Source organism: Canis lupus, chromosome 1 (assembly GCF_003254725.2).
Source record: "Canis lupus dingo isolate Sandy chromosome 1, ASM325472v2, whole genome shotgun sequence".
In the NCBI taxonomy this organism is placed as follows: domain Eukaryota; kingdom Metazoa; phylum Chordata; class Mammalia; order Carnivora; family Canidae; genus Canis; species Canis lupus.
In genome coordinates, this window is record NC_064243.1 from 105,098,514 (window position 1) to 105,110,686 (window position 12,173).

At 46.3% G+C, this 12,173-nt stretch overlaps 2 pseudogenes; both read right to left on the bottom strand.

Moving 5' to 3' along the window:
• Positions 1-1,114: 1,114 nt before the first annotated feature.
• Positions 1,115-7,173, bottom strand: LOC118350906 (transmembrane protein 216-like; annotated as a pseudogene).
• Positions 7,174-7,611: 438 nt separating this feature from the next.
• Positions 7,612-8,551, bottom strand: LOC112643397 (vomeronasal type-1 receptor 4-like; annotated as a pseudogene).
• Positions 8,552-12,173: the final 3,622 nt, after the last annotated feature.

The window sequence follows — 12,173 nt, forward strand, 5'->3', positions numbered from 1 at the left end:
GGCCACACCTGATAGGTTTCACCAGGGGAAGATTGCTCTTCCGACCCCAGATGCTGCTCACAGAAACTGAGTGGAGCCTCCCCTTGGCTCTGGCTTCCTCCTGCCACCGGGCCTTTACCTGGGTCATTCCTCCAGCCTGGATCATCTTCTCCTCCTTCATTAGTGCCGAGGCCCCCACCTCCCACTTTCCAGGGCAGGATCCTCTGCTCTGGGCCCTGTGTCCCTCCCTGGACACCCAGTGCTTATCACCACATGCACATGGCTGTCCTTCCTGCATCAGCGTGGCAGTCTGTCTCCTTCTCCAGCTTGGGCACAAGGCCAGTACAGAGGGGCTCATGGAAAAGGTGTGCGATGCAGGTCAATGTCAGAGGGTCCTGGGCCACAGGGCAGGCTGGGGAGACTGGGGAGACCGTGTCACACTTCAGACAACCCTTGGGGTTTTCTCTACCTGGCCCAGTCTAGGGCTAATTGTAAGATTTCGCCGACAGAGCCAGGTACCTGGGTGCAAACCTTTGTCCACAGAACATGAGGGGTCACCCACGTGCCGCCCTCCACACAGGACCATTGGCTCAGCAAGTGGTCTCCGGTCGCAGCCACCCACCGGCTAAGGCCTAGCCCAGGCAGTTCCACAGCCCCATAGCAGAGGTGGGTCTGCCCCCACAGGTGGCCCATCTCTAGGCGGCGAGCAAGACCAGTCACATTTGAGTTTACAGCCCCAGGCCCAGCGCCGAGGCTGCACACTGTGGGTAACTCGTACAGACAGGCCTCTTCCCCCCAGGCCTCTGCCCAGGGGCATTTCCTGTCACTGTGCACGGGTCTGGGTCTCTCGGGGCCTCTTTTAAGTAAAAGTTCTTTGCACCCTGACCCCAGCCATGGACACACAGGGATAGTGGGTCCTGCCAGTCTGTCCTCTCCAGGCCTGTCCTAGCAACCCCTGCCATTGATGGGGGCCACCCTGAGCCCGGGTCCCAGCACCTGCCCTGTCCCAGGGACCCCACACCAGGCCCTCCCTCCATGTTAGCAAGAAGCCCTACCTTCATGTTTCCTAGTGGACTTCCGTTCTTCATTCATTCACTCAGTCACACTGATTGAGTTCACGTGCTGGAAATGATGCTCACAGGTATGAGAAGTCCACCACGACCAGCACGGAGTCCTCACCCACCAGGAACGGGCGGGTGCGGAAGTGTGAGAGGAACCTACTTTTAATCAGAATAAGAGAGAAATTTAGTCTTGTGTTCATATTCACCTGCATTCAGTGTCATGCTCACCTGCATTCAAGGGCAGATGGGAAAGTTGCCTGTCCTGTGTTGAGGCAAGAAAAGGTCTAAGCATCGCCCCAGAAGTTGACCTCTGAGCTCACGGCATCCCAGAGACCTAAAGCATCACAGATGAGGAGCATTCTTGTGAAATCAATTCCTTAGTTATCCCTGAGTTGGACAAGAATCCTCCCCCGGCTCCTGTGATAGCTCCCTGTTCTGTAAATTAGCAGCTGGATGTTTGTGGCCCCATCACTTGCCTTTGGGCCCAAGGCCACCCCTTGGCTGATAAGTGATGGTGCGAGGAGTGAAGGTTTCTCCCCTGCCCTATCCCAGGCCCTCTGGCTGTGGCCCCACACACACCCAACCGCTGCCACCATTACCAGAGACGCACTGCCACCCCGCCCTCGTCTGGTCTCCGTAGCCCTTGTGGGAAGGTCCAAGCTGTGCGTCTCCCCTTCCCTCTGCAGAAGAGGATGGGAGCATCCTACTGGACACCTCACCATTCTCAGGTGAGCAGGGACTGTGTCCTTTCTGAAACCACTTCCTGTGCTGCCAGAATAAAAGTTCAAAAGCAGTATCAATTCCCATCTCCTTCCTTTGGGAGGGATGGGTCCCGGCTTCTTCGTCCTGTTGTGGTTCTGAGAAGCACCAGCACACCCTGCGGGCCTAGAGAGGCAGAGCCCTGTGGGCCAGCAGAGACTCTAGGACGTCAGCCTGCCCACCTTGGCCAGGTGTCACACACATGTGTACACCCATTTCCTTGTCTGTGAAATGGGAATGTGTCATGCAGGAGCTGATGTGATGCTGTACTCACTGTGTGTGTGTGTTCGCTCAGGCTGCCAGCTGCAAAGTGCCACAGCCAGAGGGGCTTAAACATTCATCCTTTCCCCGTCCTGGAGGCCGAAGCCCAAGGTCTAGGCATGGGCAGGCAGGGTCCTCCTGAGGCCTCTCTGCGTGTGTGTGGACGGCCGTGATCTCCCTGGGTCCTCACGGGGTCGGCCCTCCATGTGTGTCTGTGTCCTGATCCCCTCTCCATATAAGGACCCCCATAACATGGGATCAGGGCCTCCCAGGTGACCTCATATTACCTTAATCACCTCTGTAAAGGCCCCATTTCCAGATACAATCATATTCTGAGGTCTGGGGGTCAGGTGTCAACATATGACCTTCAGGGACATGGCACAGCATGTGACTGTGTCCTGGGCACCATTCAAGCACTCCCTATCCTGGCCTTGAACCCCGGCCCCTCCCCCAGCCCTGTTAGGGTGAACCTGTGGCAGTAGCAAAGGCCCTGGACAGCTGACCCCCTCTGACCTCTTCTCACCGAATTCCTGGACCGGACCCCTACACCTGTTCACTCTCCTCCCACTGAGAGGGGCCAGTCCTGAACCCACCACCTGGCCTTTCCCACAGCATCCCAAGCACATTCACCATCCTAACGACCTCGTCGCTTTGTGCCCTGAGATGTTTCCTCTAATCCCCCATACCTTCCCTGCCCCTGGACTGGATGCTCCAATGTGGTTACACCTGCTGGCCTTGGGACCCACATGAATAATTGTGACCCCAGCTGGAGCTCAGAATTCCAATCCCCTAACAGTGGCTGCTTTCGACCCCCACCTACCAGTACCTGGTGTGTGCCGTCCACCCCCGGCACCCTGTAGGCCTGGCGCAGCTCGAGGCTCAGCCCCGATGGTTGATAAAATGGGCATCGTTTCCCGCCGCGCCCTGCATTTCTCTTCCTATTGGTCTGGGTCTTTTGCTGGCATCATGGGGAGGACCCTGGTGACACAGGCCGTGTGGCAGCCTCAGCTGTGTCTGGGGTGGCCACCAAAGCAGCAGATCCCGCAAAGCTTTGGGGTGTGGGTTGTAAAGAGAGCATTCTGGGAAATGGAATGTTCCAGAGCAGAGAGGTGATGAGCAAGGCCGCGGAGGGGAGCTGGGCCAGGGGCCACATCACTGTCCTCACAAGCTACTGCCACATGCTGTAGACATTGTCAAGGCCCCTTGGAGGCTGCAAGTGGGCAGGGTAGGGGACCAGCTGGGCTGCAGGGGGATCACAACAGGGCGAGGAGCACAGGCCCTGGTTTCTGCATGCTCGGTGCTGCCTCATCTGCCTTATCTATTTCCCAGATGTCGGGATGTCTATGGTCTGTGTTTGCTGAGCATCACCCCTGGTGCCCTACACCTTTACCTGGCTGTATCCTGAAAACCAGCCTGTGCTCCTGGGGGCCTGTTTATGGTGAAACTGAGGCTCTGGGAGGTTGTGTGACATCCCCGCCCCTGACTCCAGCAGTGCCACCCCGGGGACTCAGCCTACAGTGGGCCACCGAGGACTGTCTTGCTGGCAACATGGGCCGCCAAGGTCCCCTCACTCAGCACACTCAAATTCCTCCCTCCCATAGTCTGCCATGTGCTTGAACCTTCACCACCCCAGCCTGGAGCTCTGGGGTCGCAGATGGTGACAACACCCTTGTTCTTTTTTTTTTTTTTTTAATTTTTTTTTCAATTTTTTCAATTTTTTTTTTTTTATGGTAGTCACAGAGAGAGAGAGAGAGAGGCAGAGACATAGGCAGAGGGAGAAGCAGGCTCCATGCACCGGGAGCCCAATGTGGGATTCGATCCCGGGTTTCCAGGATCGCGCCCTGGGCCAAAGGCAGGCGCCAAACCGCTGTGCCACCCAGGGATCCCCAACACCCTTGTTCTGCTCCAAGAGTTGTCATTCCCCAAAGGCGTGCAACCACCAATGTGCCCCCCACAGTGTCTCAGGCCCATTGTAGTGAGTTCTGGGGGCAGAGCTGGGGCTGGGAGTGTGGGTTCTGGGCTCCCAGGTCACCGCTCTTGCACTGGCCGCCCTCCTGGCACGCAGCGCTCGGCGCGAGATGTGCCTGATGCTGCGCTGTTCTGCCCGCCCCTGCGGTCAAAGCACTTAAGATAACCAAGGGCTCTGGGGGCTCCGTGCGTGGGCAGGCTTTTTCTTTTTCTATTTTATTTTTTTATTTTTATTTATTTTTTAAATTTTTCTTATTGGAGTTCAATTTGCCAACATATAGCATAACACCCAGTGCTCATCCCATCAAGTGCCCCCCTCAGTGCCCGTCACCTAGTCACCCCAACCCCCCACCCACTTCCCCTTCCACCACCCCTAGTTCGTTTCCCAGAGTTAGGAGTCTTTATGTTCTGTCTCCCTTTCTGATATTTCCCACTCACTTTTTCTCCTTTCCCCTTTATTCCCTTTCACTATTTTTTATATTCCCCAAATGAATGAGACCATATAATGTTTGTCCTTCTCCAATTGACTTATTTCACTCAGCATAATACCCTCCAGTTCCATCCACGTGGAAGCAAATGGTGGGTATTTGTCGTTCCTAATGGATGAGTAATATTCCACTGTGAGATATATATATATATATCTCACATCTTTATCCACTCATCTTTTGATGGACATCGAGGCTCCTTCCACAGTTTGACTCCTTTAATATTTTTTTTAATTTTTATTTATTTATGATAGTCAGAGAGAGAGAGAGAGGCAGAGACACAGGCAGAGGGAGAAGCAGGCTCCATGCACCGGGAGCCCGACGTGGGATTCGATCCTAGGTCTCCAGGATCGCGCCCTGGGCCAAAGGCAGGCGCCAAACCGCTGCGCCACCCAGGGATCCCTCCTTTAAAATTTTTCAACAAAAAAATACATTTATTATTTAAAAGGTTTCTTTCATGAAAAGAGAAGGAAAATAACACTATGAACTACAAAAAGAAGTTCTGGCATTCATCTCTGAAGAATGAGGTGAAAGGCTTTTGTATCACCCTGGGAGCAGACCATCCGAAAGCTCTCTGCATTTTTGTGACAGTGTGGCACAGCACATACCAAGAATATGTGGCTCTGGTCCTACTGGAAACCCAAGTAGCTGACCAGGTCCACACAAAATGCTCTAGGCAAGAGGATCAAACAGAACTGGAGGGCAACAGGAAACTGCTTCTGAGAAGGGCCAGCATGGGACAGCCTTGCCACCCAGACACTGGAGTGTAGAATAGTCCCTTAGACTCTTGGTCCTGCGTTAGAAGAAGATGCCCAATGGTTTGTGCTCAGTGTGTTACACAAATGTCTGTGCTGAAGAAAAGCTTTGACCTTTCCCAGGACAATCTGACCCACAAATTCTCATTGGTGTGGCTAAAGACCAGAAGTATCTGTGATGTCAGCCCATGAGGGAAGCTGGCTGAAATTTCTGTACTGCAAATCCTGTTCATTCTGGAGAAAACAGCCAGGGTGAGCACCTCAAACAGAACCTCTGACCACAGAAGAAAAGCAATATGCTGTTCAGGATGGCTTCCAAGAAGAGCATGGAGGTCTGCAGCAGCAGGCAATAGGAGGACACAGGGCAGATCTTAGAAGGTCATGTCCACACTAATACCAAGTGGCATCTTTCAATGGCAGAGGTTTCCCTTTATACCAAAAAATAATCGAATTCCTTCATTTCCAAAGTAAAGAAAGGCATCACCACATCCACTACTAGATGGGCTGTTGGTGATGGCAGCAGGAGAGCTTTCTACAGAAATATGAGGAGTTCCAGCAGGAATAGTAAGCATAATACCAACCATTCAGAAAGAACAGGATTTCCAAAGGGATGGAAATAGCCCTTTACCTCTGAAATATCACCTAGCACTGTCATCTTTGCTGTAATTACCCCTCTTAAATTCAAACATGTTTTTCTATGTCACTGACTGTTATTTCTAGAAATTCAACAAAATAATAGAATTAAGGAAAGAAAATAAAAAATACACTTCATAGAACTTTAACAGTCAGACAACTAGTAGGGCAATTTACACATCAAATCATATCTGCCTTGATTTGGTCATTATTGTAGCTGGTACTATTGAAAATTTTCCCTAATGGACAAAGCTCCAATATTTTATTTGTGGATAACAAACATGATTAAATCTACATCTGTATATTCCCAAAGAGATCACACAGAATAAATCCCTATATGCATAAATGTAAATATAAGTTTGTCGATATCTATTTTTTTTCTTCTTTATTTGTTATGATCTAATGTTCAGGTAAATATTTAAGTGCCTCATGTTAGCTACAAATATGGGTTCATTTTGTGGAACAATGTTCTATATATATAGCACCTCTATAAAAATATCTCCTAGGAGTGCCTGGGTGGCTCAGTCCATTGAGTGTCTGACTCTTGGTTTCAGTTCAAGTCATGATTTGGCTGTTGTAGGACAGAGCCTCACAGGTTCCACACTCAGTTCAGAGACTGCCTCAGGTTCTTGCTTTCCCTCTCTCTATCCTCTGCCTCTTCAAAATCACAGGTGTGCAGGCGCTCTCTCTCTCTCAAATAAATAAAATCTTTTTAAAAATTTCTTCTAAAATTGAGGAAAATTGAAAATCAAGGAGCCACAAACTCCACATACACAGAATGGACTTCTGTCTCTGCCTTTCAAATGACTCTCACTTCAGGACTCCACATTCAGTGGAAGTCTCCACCATAAACTAATCTCATCACTTCAGAGATGAATGTTCACTACCAAACCTCTTTCTTGCCAAAGGCACCAGATTACCATGACTAAGGAAAGAAAAATTTGCCTTCTACAGACGCCAATTCTATGGAATTCATGTCATTTAAATTGTTACAATCACCTGATGTTGTTTAAGAATTAGCTCAAATGTAACTTGTGTATTCCACTACCCATTCCAGTTCAATCCGTCCATGTCTACCTGAAAGTGTTTGTACATGCTCATCTCCCAAGCTCCTATGATGTCATACTTCACCTGAGTGACTGCCACCATTCTAGTATGGAAAGGAAAAATTATAGCTGGGTCCCCAAACCTGTACTCACCGACTGAATTTCCCCTCCAGCACAATTTTCTTCAGTTTCAGTGATTACCTGCCACATGCTGATCCATTTTCATGCTGCTTTTCCTATGATTCCATGCCTATGTCACTTCTGGGAAATGTAGTGTGACAAATTTATGTCACATACTCAAAGACTTCTCTATAATATCAGATTGTTTCAGGTCCTAGTGTTTATACTTGCATCATTTCTGGACTCCTCCACTGACCCAACTTCAACCACATAAGTATTTAAAAGATAATTATATAATGTGACATTATAATCTCTATTATAATTTATTGTTAACATTGAAGGAGATGATCAAGATATTTTCTAGTTGAAGCACTTCAATCACATGAGTATTTATAAGATAATTATATAATGTGACATTACAATCACTATTATAACTTATTGTTAACATTGAAGGTGATGCTCAAAATGTTTTGTTAGCATCTCATCATTGTACTCAGGACCCTGAGAGGATAAGTGAATTACCAACATTAGGAATTCCTAAAATTTACATATTTCTCTTAACATGAGGGGATTTTATGTTCTTTACCCAGGCAAAACAGACCAGATATCCTGGGGTCACGACTCATGAGCAAAAAGGGGCTGACAGTTGGGAAACACAGACTGATCACTAAACTGGTGTTCATTATGTACCAGTTGAGATTATCAAACAGACTCAAAACAATCTGAAAGATAGAGGACAGAGTGTTAAAATAGATGAAGGTGCTCACCAGGAGAAGGATGGTTTTGGTGGCTGTAGATTCAGGTGATGATGTGGAGGAGACATTGGTCCTGAGAATGTGTTGGACATTCTGCCTGTGCCTATACAGGATGAAGACCATGGAGCTGCTGGCAGAGAGCATGAGCCCCAAAAACAGGACATCAGGGAATGACAACAATGCTACATTCAATACGTTTCTGATTTTGTCACGAAGAACACTTGAACAGTATCCAAAATTTTTTCTACTTGTGATATTTTTGTTGTTCAAAGTGATAGTCAAAAACATAGGTATCGGTATATTTACCAGTATCTGCAAGACCCAGCACATGACAATGGAAGGGACAATGCACTTGAAAGCTTTCCCTTTAAGCACTGCCCACCTGGAGTTCCTGGGGCTGATGATGATGACCTGGAAGACACTCAAGAGGCAGGTGGTGCCAGTGGACACTCCCCTGCCTACCCCACGAATATAGAGAAAAAATTTGCATCTAAAATCACTGAGGATATGATATAACACAAAAGATGGCATCATGTTGTGTATTCCAAATGAGAACAGGACCATAATGTTGGCTACAATCAGATTCTTGATGATCAAATCTGTGGACTTTGGCCTACACCCAGTGAAATAAAGGAAGAGATAATGGTTAAGAAGAGAGAAGTTCCCCAGGATTCCAACCACAGTCTGCATTAAGAAGATCAGTCCTACTGCCAGATCCCTGGTGGCCATCCTGGCAGATCTCAGTGACTGGTATTTGTCTTCTGGGCTATAGGATACTGCATGAGAATATAAGGAAGGGGCAACATGAATCATATTAACTGAAATCCAATATTTTCCACTTACCAATATTTCCTACTTTGAAATAATACTTAAAGTTCTTCTGTCAGTTAAGGTCTTCCAAGAGATTCATAGACAACCATTATCACATACTTCCAATGTATGACTCACTGGTATAATGGCTCCCATGTGGTAACTTCTTATTTCTCACAGACGGGAGGCAGTGACCATTGCATTCTTTAAGGTGAGAACAACAGAGGCACACAAAGGAGATGCACTGTGGCTGAATTCATTCACTAATTAGGGGCAGAGTGGGGATTGGAATCTGGCAGGTTTGGTAACAAAGTTAGCACATTTAATCCTTAATACACAAAAATGCTACTGAGCTGTGGTTCTTGAAATAAACCAGCTATCAATTTACTTTTAGGTTTGCACCTTGTCATTTCAGTTGAGATTGCTGGCATATTTAAGTTTTTGCTATTAATGAGTTTTCACTTATTGATAAAGACTGTTTCTATGGTCAAATAAGAATGTAAATAAACATTTAGAGATCTTAATACACTGTAGATGCCCTGACTGAAGTACTACAAAGTTACAGGAAACTTACCCATGACAAGCTGGATGAAATGAATTCAAGAAAAAAAAAAAAAAAAAAAAAAGAAATGAATTCAAGAATGGTTCAATATGAGGATGGCAACATAAATAATCATTAGCTTTATTCCAGGAAGAAATGTGCAAGACATAGGAACTCAGAAAAAGAAGCACCACTGCCTGATTATATTGTGTAAGGTCAAAACAAAATTATAACTACATTCAAATGATATACATACCTACTTAGTAATACCTGCTTAAATAATATTAATACCTGCAAAGCAAGATTTGTGAAAGATATTGAACTACAAGACATGCAAAATGGAATGTTAAAGCAAAACCCTTGTATCTTGTACAACTGACAAGTTTTGGATTGGTATCGGGATGCCTAGGTGGCTCAGTGGTGGAACCTCTGCCTTTGGCTCAGGGTGTGATTCTGGAGTTCCAGAATCGAGTCCCCCATCGGGCTCCCCGCATGGAGCCTGCTTCTCCCTCTGCCTGTGTCTCTGCCTCTCTCTCTCAGTCTGTGTCTCTCATGAATAAATAAATAAAATCTTTTTAAAAAATCATGTGTGATATTTAGTAACATATTTTTCTTAAATGTTTCTTCCCTCCATTAATGGGAAAAGTATCTCATAACCAACTGAGACACAATTATTAATCTATTAAGCACTTCATAGACCCAGAGTTATAGAAAACATTTCTGCTCCAGCAAATGCAACCAGACATACTGTTTCTGCACAGGATCACATGATTTGTAGACATTCAACCAACATTTATTACAAGCATGGAGGTGTTATGAGTGCACATATAGAGATCTGAAAATGATGTCTATTGTTCCTGGAACAGAGTCTGAACAGCAGCCTGACTCCAGAATTACAGTCCTTAAGCAAATTAATTATTAGATTTCTTTGCAGAAAGTGTTGAATTTCTATATAGTACACCTGAAAATAATATAACACTGTATGTTAACTAACTGGAAGTAATAAAAAAATCTTTTTTTTTTTTAAATCTTAAAAGTCACTTTTCACAAACCAAATAGATGAAACCACAGCAAACACTGTTAGTATTGTCCTAAGGCAAAGCTATGAGGGATGGCTGTAGGTCTAGGACTGCCATCTTTCTTTCCTAGTTCAGCTTCTACCTCAGGATGTATTCCATCTTCATGCCAGCCTTTGGCATGGACCAATTTCAGACATAGAAATCCTCCTTTATCCAATATGTTCCCTTACCTGGACTCCTGATACCACCCCTGCCCTTACAGATTCTACCACTCAGATGAACCTAGAGAAAATTTACCAACTTAGTCCTGCTGCACACATGGTGGGCTTGGTGTGACAGGCATAGCAGGCAGTATGCATGCAAGAGGGGCAGCTGGGCCTTGAGATGTATGTTTATGACTCTGGGAGCTCCCCTCCCCTCACAACTGCAATTATCATTTCACTTGAAGCAGCATTGGCACTGACAGGTTTGGGAGCTGAGAATATTTTTGAAAACTTTTTTCTCAGTTGCCAATTACCAAGAATAACTACAAGTTTCTAGCAAGCACCTCTTAAGATACTCTTGGCATGTGGGACAAGGAAACAAAGCCTGGGGGAAATACGAAGCAGTGGCAGGAACCATGAGCACAGGACAGAGGGCCCTGGAGAGGAGAGTGAATCTGAGCCAAAGAGCCCAGGGGAAAGGGCTAGGGTGACAACGTTGAGATAGAAAAGCAAAGATTTTCAAAGAATAAACACATGGCCTCTCAGGAGGAGAGAAGCACATAGAGTCTAACTTGGAACTCACTATTTGTCTGAGAAAAGACATTTTCCCGTTGCTATCCTGATCCAGGCCTCTTTCTTATTATCTGGGAAAAAAAAACAGATTTATGAATATGCCTTTTATGGTATCAACAAGTCCTTCTACTATGGGGTTCTACTGAGTCCCATCAAAACAAATATGCTGAACTCTTGACTTCTAGTACCTGAGAATGTGCCTGTCTTAGGAAATAAGGGGATTACAAATGGAAATAGTTAAGATGATGTTATATGGAGTAGAGTGGCCCCTAATCCCACACAACCGGTGTCTTTACAAAAAGGGTTATCTTGGAGGACAACTAATTTGATTGCCCATAAGCCAAGGATGCAGAGCTGGGAGATTGGGCTGGAGTAGACTCTCCCCAGGGACGACTGGAAGGATACTTGGCCCTGAGGACCCCCTTATCTTGTACTGTAGCCTCCAGATCTCCAAACAATAAATTTCCATTGCCTCATCCAATCAGTTCATGGTATTCTTATGGAAACCACAGCAAACTAATACACCTTCCTTTCCCCCCCTGCCTCTCCACAGGCAGAAGGACCTTGAATTACAGAAAAGCCTGCCCTTCCATGTCCTTTGTCACAGGAGGGATTCAAAGACAAACAGCTCTGATCTGAAGGTCATAACATAGTTTCTCATCCCCTGTCTCTAGAGACATGCACTCCCAGAAACATCCCAAATCCTGCTACAGTATCAGTGATGTGCCTGTACCAAATCTTCCTACAAAACCCATGCAGAGCAGCCGCCTGTTATGTCCCCAACAGCCAGAGCTTCAGCTCACTCTCAGAAATGCGTCCTGGAGACTAAGCAACTTACTTAATAAAAATAGTGCAGTGAGTAGAGCATAAGTGATGATTTTTCAGAATCCTCCGCCCTCTGTCCCAGGATATCCTAAATGTGAAACTAGCACTGAGGACATTTAGCTTCACATCACTTCCAAATTATAATGAGCCTGGGAATCATCTGGCAATTTCCTGAAAGAGATTCTTTGGGATATTCCATTCTAATAATTGGCTTCCAATCAACCGGCATCTGAGAGCTGACTGGGCTCCTCCAGGAGCCTGAATGTCTGTGGGCACACCATCTCTCCCCAGCTCACTGCAACAATCAAACCATGTCTCCTACTTCTCCCTGGAAGAAGCTCACCACATATCTAGTGCACCAACATTTCCTCATAACCCTT